General features: G+C 39.2%; 1 non-coding gene across 1 annotated transcript; it reads right to left on the bottom strand.

Moving 5' to 3' along the window:
- Nucleotides 1-9,585: 9,585 nt before the first annotated feature.
- On the bottom strand, nt 9,586-9,692 carry LOC131250310 (small nucleolar RNA R71). The gene has a single exon (XR_009173234.1). It is a non-coding gene; the product is annotated as a small nucleolar RNA R71 (small nucleolar RNA).
- Nucleotides 9,693-11,632: the final 1,940 nt, after the last annotated feature.

Genomic DNA, 11,632 nt, shown 5'->3' with positions numbered 1-11,632 from the left:
GGAAAACCCATTTAGATCATCTATTCAAGCCATTCTAAGTTCATATTGTCTACCTTTCTAGATTTGGCTTTAGGAAGTTTCAAGTTGTTGGATGATTTAAAGGACAAGAATTTGAAAACAGGAAAATCTATCCCAGTTTGGTTGGAAAAAGTGCCACCGAATGACACCTTTGGTAGCACCAAAGATACCTTCGGTATTACCAAAGGTGCCCAAAACAGTCCAATAGGTTTCAAAAATAATTCGGAACCACCAACTGGAATTTTGGTATCACTGACTCCTACCAAAGAACAACTTTCTGTACTACTGAAAGTGTCAAAAATCATCCAGAAACTTTAGGATCTAATTTGGTACCACCGAGTGATATTTCGGTACTACCAAAGGTTCAATTGGTAGCACCAATAACTAGCCGTTATAGATCCGTTAGGGCCTGTTCTCTATAAATAGAGGACCCAGAACTTTATGGAAAGTGTGGATTTAAGCATTTCAGAGTCCCTAGGTTGTCCCAAACTCAAATCACTCATCCTAGACTCTATCCACATGAGATTCATGTTCTTTTCATTATGATTCATCATCTCAATGAGCATTCAAAGCTCACTTTAATGAAGAACATGATCTTAAGCCTTCACGAGAGTATTGAGACCAAACCTATAGGTATATCCTTAGTTTCAACCATACTCTAGTGCATCCATTAGTTGAATCTCTTAGGAAATCGATTCATAACCTTTATTAGAGATTTAACCAAATCTCATTATCTTGGTTACCTTAATAGGAACATCATATGCAAGGTTCTTGATCGTGAAGCTGAAACAATAGGTAAACTACAGCATAACGATCGGGGGAGTATCGGGGAGTTGATTCAAGCATGGAAGAGTGAAGATCAAGCAACCCAAGATAAGCTACAAGAGAGGACTCATTCTGACAAGTAAGTGTCATTTTTAAGAGTCCAAAGTTTAGTCTCTATCCTTATGTAGGATTAAGGCTAAGAGTTTGCTATCAACAAACTCGCGTAAGTGCCTTGTGTGGGACCTTAGCTGGTGGGACTAAACATAGGTGCCTTGTGTGGGACCTTGGTCGGTGGGCCTAAATGTAGGTACCTATTGTGGGACCTTGGCCATATGGCCTAAACGTAGGTTCTTAGTATAAGACCTTTGCTCGTGTGAAGAGCATAAATTGTTGAGTCCTTTGTGTAGGGCTATAAAGGTTAATGGTGAACCTGATTTAAAACCATTGATAGTGAAATCCGATACAGCCTAAGAGAGAGTGTGGTTGTAAGGAGTGGAGTAGGCAAATAGCCGAACCACTATACATGCCTGTGTTTGGAATTTTCATTTGCACATTTATTTAATCATGTTTATTTAAGTTTGAATGCTTGATTGTTTATGCATGATTAGATGAATGCTTAAGATTGATATGTAGCACATTCCACATACAAGCTCACAACACTAGGCTAGTTATTTTATTTATATATCTTGAGTAGCCTTTATGATTGGACCTTCTATTGGCTTGGAAGCCTTTAGAGTTATATTTCCTTACTTGCTTTAAACTGAATGATTGTTTAAGTTAGGCAACTAGGAATTTTTAAATAGGGAAAATATTTGAAAAGTCCTATTCACTCCCCTCTAGGACCTTGTCTCAATTGGTATTAGAGCGATTTAAACCTTAATTTCAATTGGTATTAGAGTGAGGTTCCTCTAAAAATGGTCTAACAACCTAGAGGAAGATCTTAACTGAAGATAGAATTATGGGCAAAGGAGAGGGACCATCAGTCTCAAGACCACCCATCTTTAATGGTACAAACTATGCATCCTAGAAGTCCATAATGATATATTTTCTCCAGGCCTTAGATGATGATGTATGGGAGATTATTGAAAATGGATATGTTGCACCAACAGAACAAATTGTTCTCGAGGATGCCAAAACAATCACCAAACCAAAACTAAAGGCCAAATGGACCCAGTATGACAAAGAGATGAGGATGTGTGAAGCCAAAGCCCTGAATGAAATTTACTGTGGAGTTTCACAAGAAGTATTTCATCAGATAAGTATGCGTGCAAACTCTAAGGCCACATGGGAGTTATTAGAAACTATCCATGAAGGAACAAACATAGTAAAAATGTCAAGGCTTCAACTCCTAACATCTCAGTCTAAACATATAAAGATGGATGAAGATGAGATGTTCATGGAGTTCTTCACAAGGTTGAATGGTATATGCAACTCCATGGGAAGACTAGGAGAAAGAATTCCGGTATCCAAAATTTGTAGGAAAATTCTGAGATCCTTACTGGAATGTTTTAACTCCAAGGTCACTACCAACGAAGAATGTAGAAATATAGAAGAAATGAAAGTAGAAGAACTAGTAGGTTCCCTACAAACTTTTGAACTACATTTCAAACCACCCACAAAATCCAAAAATACTATTCTCACAATCTTTAAAAACATGAATACAATATAGGAAGAAGATAGTGAGAATGAAGATGGAGATGAGGAGGTTGCTCTCCTAGCTAAAAAATTTAAAAGATTCTTTAATAGGAACCGTGGAAGACCATACAACAACAAAGGAGCTCAACTGGACCACAAGCGCTAAATAGGCAAATTCAACAAGTCTAAAAAGCTTAAATGTTACGACTATAAAAAGTTTGGTCATATCTCCACAGATTGTCCTACAAAGAAGTCTAAAGGGAAAGTGTTTTGACAAGAAACAAAAGCATTCGATTTGGGAGACTATCTTATTCAATCATAATAGAGAGAGTGTATGGAAAACAATCATCAATTTATTCATATTAAGTTTATTTACATCCTTTGATTTTCCTTGATTTTAAGATAGATTACTGAAATACAGAAATCATAAGAGTTTGAATATCGAATCTGAGTATCAAATCCAGCAGCATTTCGGCTTGCGAATTGATTATCTCATTAAGAGGAATGTTGTGCAGATTTGATCATCTAATCTCTCCTTCTTAAGCTCATATCCTTGCACAAAAAGAAGACTGAAGAATACAAAGACTTCAGAGATCAGATCAATAGAAACTTCGGCAACACTTTGCCTCTTTGAACACTGGTGGTCACACAACAGCATGTTATTGCATGGCTTGGCACAAAGCCCTCTCCTTTTTCCTTCCTTCCTCCCTCCTCTAGTACCTTTAGTCTTCTCTTCTTCTCTGGAGGTTTGGTCTTCTTCAAAATCTTCAACGTGTCCAAATGAGAAGGGGAGTGGGGTATTTATAGGCCTCCACATGTGCAAACCCTCGATCTCCGTGCTACGGGGCCCACCTTCCATCAGATCTAACCGTTCATTTTGAATAGTTAAAATTAGGTGTTGTGCATGTGTGCACAATCAACATGATTGTTTGCACGGTCCCGCGCAACCAATATGGTTTGCGCGGGTGCGCGCAAATGCTATGAATGTCCTTATTTTCATCATTATCTTCTCATTCTTTTCCTTCTAATTTCTTCTTTTGATTCATTTTTTATCCATCATTTTATGCCTCAACAGATGCCCCCTTGATCCTTTCTTTGTTTTCCCAAAAATAAAGAAATAGGATCAATCCCCTCTTCTTTCTTCCAGTCGTTTACGTGCACCCGCACAAAGGGTAATCGGGTCCTTCGATCATGTCCCCTTCCCCTATAAGTACCAGAGAATTCCCTTCATTCTTCACTGCTCATTATCCTATCGAAACTCTATCCGACCGTCATATCCCCGCACAACAATTTACGTTTGCGCGATATAGTGCAACAGATTCTCTGTTCTCTTAAAGCCTCTGGACTTAGCGCTGCTTCGTGCAATTGAACTCTTTTGTGTGCACCCGTGCAAAGGTCCCTTTGCAATTTTTCTGAACTTAGCATTTTGAACCTCTTGCCTTTAGGACAACTTTAATATTCGTCTGCTTTTCATCGTGGCCCGCACCAAGAGAACTTTCCTTCTTGTTGAATCATCCTCTGCCCAACCATCTCATCAAGATTTGCCAGACCCTTCTTACTTTCATACTCCTGAACCATCCACATCTCTAACTTCTGAAAAACCTTAGTGGAAACGTATGAAAGCTACTAGCAAACGTCCCACATATATCAAAGAACCTATTTTGCCAACTTTTAATTTCGCTGACCAAATCACCACATTACCATCCCCCATTCATAGAGCGATATCAATGGGGGATATCTAATGACCTCCCAAACATGGCTGCGAATTCGACTAGGAAGAATGGTTGAAGTCAACAGCCCATCTGCCAACCATGAGCCAGAAATCGCCGGCCAGAGAAGACATGCCTCCATCGAAGTCAAAGAAAACCTGGCGGAATAAGGCGAAAGAATTCTAAGAAAAGGTGAAGGAACACAATAAGAAGCGACTTCAAAATTCATGGGAGATGGTCCGAGTGATTGAGGGCGTCATGAAATTTGATAACCCTCATAGGGAAGGTATGAGCATCATCCCATTAAGCTTGCATCACCATCAATCCATCCTCAACTGCGAACCTTTAGATCAGATGGACGGAGAAAATTTAGCCTATACAACATCTTGGACTTTGAGAGAACCTCATGTTCTAGAAGGGATTCTGTTAGTAAAAAAGCCAAGGCAACTGATTGGTGAAGTCTACCCGATGATCTTTCTTACTCCTTCCCATGACCCTCATGCCTTGTTCCCTACCCATTTTTACGAGACGATTCAACAACGTTTCAAGGATCGCCAGTTGCTCTGGGATCAAGAAGAATTTAGGTTTAGAGGTCTCTTAACTTCACACTCTTACTATTCTGATTGGGTGGCAGTGATCTTGGCGAAACATGCTAAGACGTTGATCAAAATTGATGTATATAACGCGATAGAAGTTACCTCTCAGCATTTCTATAAGGAGACCTCAATTCTGGAAGGCTTTCTCAATTACTGGTGTCCCATCACCAACTCCTTCCATTTTCCAGTAGGGGAAATGAGTATAACTCTTTGGGACCTTCACCGAATCGTTGGTCTTCTGTTGACTAGGAAGTTCTACAACAAATTCGTCTCTACTAATGAAGAATTGGCATTTGTCTCTTACCCAAGCCGGGTGCCCTCAATTTCAGAAACAACTACAGAACTTTTCAAGGAGATGGCCAAGTTTCTAAATATTCACATAATTTCTCCTTTGCAATGGCTCACGCATTTCACCAGAGCCTTTCGGTAACTTTTTCCTACACAAATCAATCATTTCTTATTGCATTTAAATTTTCATATTTCTTACCATCTGTATATTTTTAGATTCAGCGGTCGCCATTCACAAGAATTAATGAAACTCTGCAACAAGATAACAGATCAAGAATTAACGGAACTCCGCAATAAGATAACAGATTGTGCTGAATATAACCTTTATGGAGAGCTGACGGCCTTTCTAGTATACTGGTTGAGTGTAGTGCTATTGCCTAGCTCAAAATGGGCAGATGTTATTCATTCCACTGTGTTTGTCGTTGTCGGTGTGATGGCGGTGTTTCGACCAGAAATGAAATGCATTTGATTTGGGGAATATCTCACTTAATATTAACAAAAGACAGAACGAAGAGAATAATCATCAATTTCATTTATTCTGAATTCATTTACATCCTTTTAATCCTTTGAGTCTAGGATAGAATCTCTTAGAAATGCCAAAAATACAAAAGTGAAGTAAATTCAAAGTATGAATTTCGGCATCATTCTGGCTCATATTGATCATATCTCCATGGGTGATGAGTTATGTGGGCTTCCTATGCATTTCATCTGTTATCGGCATGATAAAGGAGTGCTTGGATCCCTTTGAAACATCTAGAATAGCCTAAGGATCTGAAAAATTTCAACATGGCAGCTGCCTCAAAGAGTACCCGCGCAACTCATGGGAGTTGCGCGGGCCTAGGCCTTCTACACTCTGCACTCCCTCTTCTTCTCTCTGTCTCCAATACCTGTCAGAGGCACTAGTCTTCTGAGTATCTGATGATCTAAATGAGGGGGTAGGGGGTATTTATAGGCCTGTGCATGTGTGAGCGCTCGAATCTTGTGCCATGGACCCCACTTCACACTCCCTCTCCATCTTTCTCTAGTGAGAGTTGCGTGGCCTAACATGACTATGGACAAGTTACGCGGACCCGCACAACTCAGCTCTCATGCAACATGGTTCTCGGGCAACTCGGGTCCCACACAACTCACCTGCCTTTCACTTTTATCCTTCATTTCTCTCACCAATTTTCCTCCTTGAAGCTTCTCCCCTTAACCAAATTTTATACCCCAACAGATGCCCCCTTGATCCGAAACTTGATTCTCTTTAAGTCAACTTGAAGGATCAACATCCTCTTGTAGAACTTAAGTTGCGCAGGTCCGCGTAACTCCTGCCGATGTTACTGGTCTATAAATACCAAACCACTCAATCATTCCTCACTTCAAAATTTTCTATCAACTGGCGAACCCCCCTTGCTCGCAATTGTTCCACGCTACTTGCGCTCGCAACTCGGCTGCGCAAGTCATCAGTACTTAGTGATAGAAGCTTCTGTTCTGAAACTCTGTCAGAATTTCTAATTTTTTCTGGACTTAGCCAATTCCTCTAAACTCTTCAACCATGGCCCGTACTAAGAGAACTGTTCACCTCGTGGAAGCACCCACAGGTCAACCCTCTCATGTAAATCCCCCTGACTCTTGTCAAGCCCCTGAACCCTCACCGGCTGCTATAACCCTTGTACCTTCATCTACAACCCAAGTAGCCACTTCTCCCCCTCCAGCATGTGAAGAGCCTCAACGAAAACAAGTTAAAGTTACCAAAAAGTAGCATGCGTACATAAAGGAACCAATCTTACCTATATTTAAATTCTCTAGTAGAATTAAAACATTGTCTTGGCCAATTTATTAGGCGATCATTTCTAGCGAAATAATAGGACCTCCAAAGGAAGGTCGGGAGGTTGACTGGGAAGCCTGGCTGAAGTTGACAGCCAATTTGAGTACCGATATTGTCCGTTCTCCGACAAGAGAAAATACACCGCCGCCAACACTTTTATAGAAAAAGTGGAAGAAATCAAAGCATCAAGAACTTCAAGAGAAGATCCAAGAGCATGAGAAGAGGAAGCTCCCGAACACTTGGGACACCGTGAAGGCTCAAGACGGCTACATAAAATTCAACAACCCTTTCAGGAATGAATTAATAACGACCCCACTGAACATTTTGCGACATCAGTTTATTCTTGTTTAGGGTCAAATATTGCATATTGGACCCTAGTTATTCCTTAGTTTTATGAACATGATAATGCTTATTGTTCTATTTTAATCATGTTTGTGGTGCAAGGTGAATTCAAGAGCTTGGATTAAAAAGGATGTTAAAAGTATGGCTTTAATACTCAAGAATCACCAAGACCAAGAATGAAGAATGAACATACTGAAGATCCAAGAAAATCAAGTCGAGAATGAAGAAAATCGGAGTTTTGAAGTGAATTTGCGTGATCCTCGACCAGTCCTGGCTTTAGCTCGACTAGTCCTACGTATGCTCAACTAGTCTTGGACTCTGCTCAACCACTACTGGCTCGACCAGTCGAGCTGCCTCGACTCGAATTCCAGCAAGTAAAATCGTTAAAATCAGGTCATGCTCGACCAGTCGAGGTTTGTCCTCGACCAGTCCTGGGTTTGCAGCCAGCATATAAAGTACAAAAATTTGAAGCAGCTTTCAAAAAATTTCAACTCTGTGCAAAAGTCTAAGGCCTAAAACTATAAAAAGGGGTCCCTAGGGCATCCCTAAGCATCATTTAAGCTTTAGGGAGTGGAGCAAAGGCGTGGAGGAGCTGTTACCAATAGTTTTTCTTCCTTTTCCTTGGTAGTTTTTATGCTTTTCTTAAGAGATTCTAGTTCAATAATGTCTATGGTTGGCTAAACTTCTTAGCTAGGGCTAAGAGGTGAAGCTTGTAGCGTGATGAGTTGTTTTCTATTGTTTTGATTCATGTTTATATTGAACTATCTTTGATTCTAGTTTGATTATAAGGAATACTGTCAGTTTTTAATGGTTTGTTGTGACTCAAATTACAATAGATATGCGATAGTTTTAAGTATGTTCTTTTCATGTTTTGAGATTGTGAAATTAGAAAATCCTATTGTTCACCATCGTCCCTTGGGCATGGTTGGGTGATAGAATCCTCCCTAACTTTCACAACTCTCTCAAATTGGTTGTAGGATTAGTAAATCCTATTGTTTTCATTGTCTCATGGGCGTGGTTTTGTGACAGAATCACTTCTAGTTCTCACACCTCTCATCCATTGAAAACTAGGTCAAAAAAAGTTCAGATTTGATTTTACTAAGATATCTTTCAATTGGATAGGATAGGACTCCGATTCCAATCGTGTGACTTAAATCAAGGATAGATCTCCCTAATCTCTACAAGTGGATCCTTGGAAACCCTAGTTTCCCACCTTTGAATTTCTTAAGTTTTTCATTAAATCTCTCACAATTACTCTTAAATATTTCAAATTTAGGTTTTCATCTTTTTCTAGTTCTTCTTATAGTTGCTTTCAGAAAATGCACGAGATTAGTCACTGTGGATTCAACCTCGGTCTCACCAAGATTATTACTACATCGCTACCCTACACTTGGGGTTGTGAACAAGTTTTTGGCACCGCTGCAGGGGATTAATGGTTGCGTTTTTCTGAGATTAGCTCATTTTAGAATTAGGTTAAGAATAGGGTTTTTCTATTTTCTATTTTTAAATTAGGGTATGTTTTCTGTTTTTAGAAACTTTTTAATTCTAGGATTTCTTAGAAACTTACTTACTTTTTAATTCTAGGTTTAGAACTTTCCTAATCAGTTATTAGAAACTTTCTATTTTTTTATTTTTATTTATAAACTTTCCTTTTTTGTTTAAACTAGTTTAGTTTTTATTTTTATTTTTAGGAACTTTTTAATTTTAAAATTTCTGTTTTTAGAAATTGACTTGTTTTGTTTTGTTTTGTAGGATTTTAATTAGGAACTTCTAATTTGGTTTCTTCCCAATTCCCCCTCTCTTTCTATTTCTAGATTTCCGTTTCCTTTCTCTCTTTCAGGTTTAAGTTAGAATATGAAATTGAGGGCTGAGAGTGTTTCATGCCCAAGTGAGTTCTCTTTGAGTGATGGAGGATTGGTTGAGGGGTTATCTAACCATCACAAGATTAGACACTACTCGAGATCCTCAGAATTAATTGAGGTTATGGCTACAAATCAACCGGGAAGACAACCTCAACCTAGGGTTAAGGAAGTCTGGGATGAGAATGAGGTGCATCAACCACCCCCGCCTCGTACTTTGTGAGATTATTTACAACCGACGGGGGTGAGCACGCCCTCGTGCATGGTTTTTCCAGAAAATACAGGACACATGGATATTAAGCCAGGGGTGATCCAACTCCTTCCAAAATTCCATGGACTTGAATCTGAAAGTTCATATTTGCACTTGAAAGAGTTTGATGAGATCATAACCACTTTATATTTTCCAAACGTGTCTGAGGACATGGTCAGACTGAAACTCTTTCCCTTTTCTTTGAAAGAGAAAACTAAGATGTGGTTGCATTCACTATGTCCCAGTTCTATTGGCACATGGAATGACATGATAAGGGAGTTCATAAAAAAAATTTCCACATCATAAAACGACCACCCTTAGAAACTCAATCATGAACTTTGACCAAAAGGAGGATGAAACATTCTTCCAATGTTGGGAGCGATTCAAGGATCTAGTCAGTTCATGCCCACAACACGGTTTTGAAATGTGGCACATTACACACTTTTTCTATGATGGACTGATATCTTCCATGCACCAATTGGCTGAGGCAATGTGCAATAGAGAATTCATGAATAAAACTATCGATGATGTGTGGGACTACTTGGACAAACTTGCTGGAAAAGCACAATCATGGGACACTTACCCAAAATCAAGCACCACTTCTAGGCCCACTCAATCAAAGGAGAGGGGTGGATTATACCTTCTGAAAGAGGATGATGATATCAATGCTAAAGTGTCTAATCTCGTAAGGAAATTTGAGGCCATGGAACTAAAGAAGGATAAGGTTAAGGAAACGGTTTGTGGTATTTGTGCTTGCAATGTTCACATAACTAAAAATTGCCCAACAATACCTATTTTTTAAGAGGTGTTGAATGAGCAATCCAATGTTATGAATAATTACCAAAGACCTTTCAATGAACCTACCTCTAATACATATAATCCTAATTAGAGAAATCATCCAAACTTCAGTTGGAGGAATAGACAAACTGTTACACTTCAAGGTTTCTTTAATCAAATTCCAAATCAAGGGAAACCTCAAAAGGATCCGGTTCTAAAACATATTCGAGACCAAGAGCTAATTAATCAGAATTTGGCACAAGCAATCTAGGATATCAGATCAGCAATTGGAACACTTGTGTCGTCTGTTCAACGGATAGAGTCACAATTAGCAATTAGGGAAAGGGGGATGCTTCCTGCTCAACCTCTCCCCAATCCTAAACTGCAATATGAGATAAGTGATTCAAGCTCTTCAAATCAGATGGAGTAAGATAAATTTATTAGGACTCTTAAGAGTGGAAAAACCATTGACAAAACCATTCCGGTTAGGGTTGAAAATCCTAAGGACCTGGAAAAGGACAATGATGATAAATCTAGCATTGCTCCACAAGAATTGGAACCAGAACTTCAAGGGAAGCCGATTGCCCCATTTCCCTAATGGTTGGTTGCACCAAAACCTCTCTCTAACTCTCAGGACATTCTAGAGGTGTTGAAATAAGTGAAGGTCAACATCCCTCTACTGAATGTGGTTAAACAAATACCTTCATATGCTAAATTTCTGAAAGACTTGTGTATGACCAAAAGATGACAAAATATTCCAAAGAAAATCTTTTTAAATGAAAAGGTGAGTGACATCCTAAAGAAAGATGTGCCACAGAAATTCAAAAATCCTAGTAGCCTAACCATACCTTGTGTAATTAGGAACTACCGAATTGAGCACGCACTTCTTGACTTAGGAACAAGCATAAATATGATTCCTTACTCAGTCGATAAACAGTTAGGTTTCGGTGAATTAAAACCCACCCTAACTACATTACAACTTGCTGATTTTTCAGTTCATGTACCGAGAGGGATAATTGAGGATGTGTTGGTTTAGGTTGACAGATTCTACTACCCGGTAGATTTTATCATCTTAGATACGGAACCCATCAGTAACATGAGCACTCATTCTTGGTCACCCATTCTTTGCCACTTCAAACGCAATCATTAATTGTAGGAATGGAGTCATGAGTATGTCTTTCGGGAATGTGACATTGGAGTTGAATATCTTTTTCAACACAAAAAAATGGTTAGACGATGATGACGATTTCCACAACATTAACATGATTGACTCTTTCGTGGAAGATAGAACTTTGATGACCTTATCCTTTGACCCTCTAGAGATGTACCTAGCCCACTCCCATGATTTTGATGATGACATGATTACGGAGACGGGTGTTATGCTTGATACTATGCCGGTACTTGAAGTTAACTGGTGGAGACCACATTTTGAAAAATTGCCCAAACTGATGTGGTGCCTCTACTATCTAACCTCAAGGCACTGAAACTTGACCTAAAACCTTTATCCTCTGATTTAAAATATGTCTACTTAGGTCAAGATGAGACACACCCGGTGATGATTTCTTCCCACCTTGAGCAAGAAC

Source organism: Magnolia sinica, chromosome 6, assembly GCF_029962835.1.
Source record: "Magnolia sinica isolate HGM2019 chromosome 6, MsV1, whole genome shotgun sequence".
NCBI classification, from domain to species: domain Eukaryota; kingdom Viridiplantae; phylum Streptophyta; class Magnoliopsida; order Magnoliales; family Magnoliaceae; genus Magnolia; species Magnolia sinica.
This window is presented reverse-complemented; position numbering and strand designations above follow the sequence as displayed.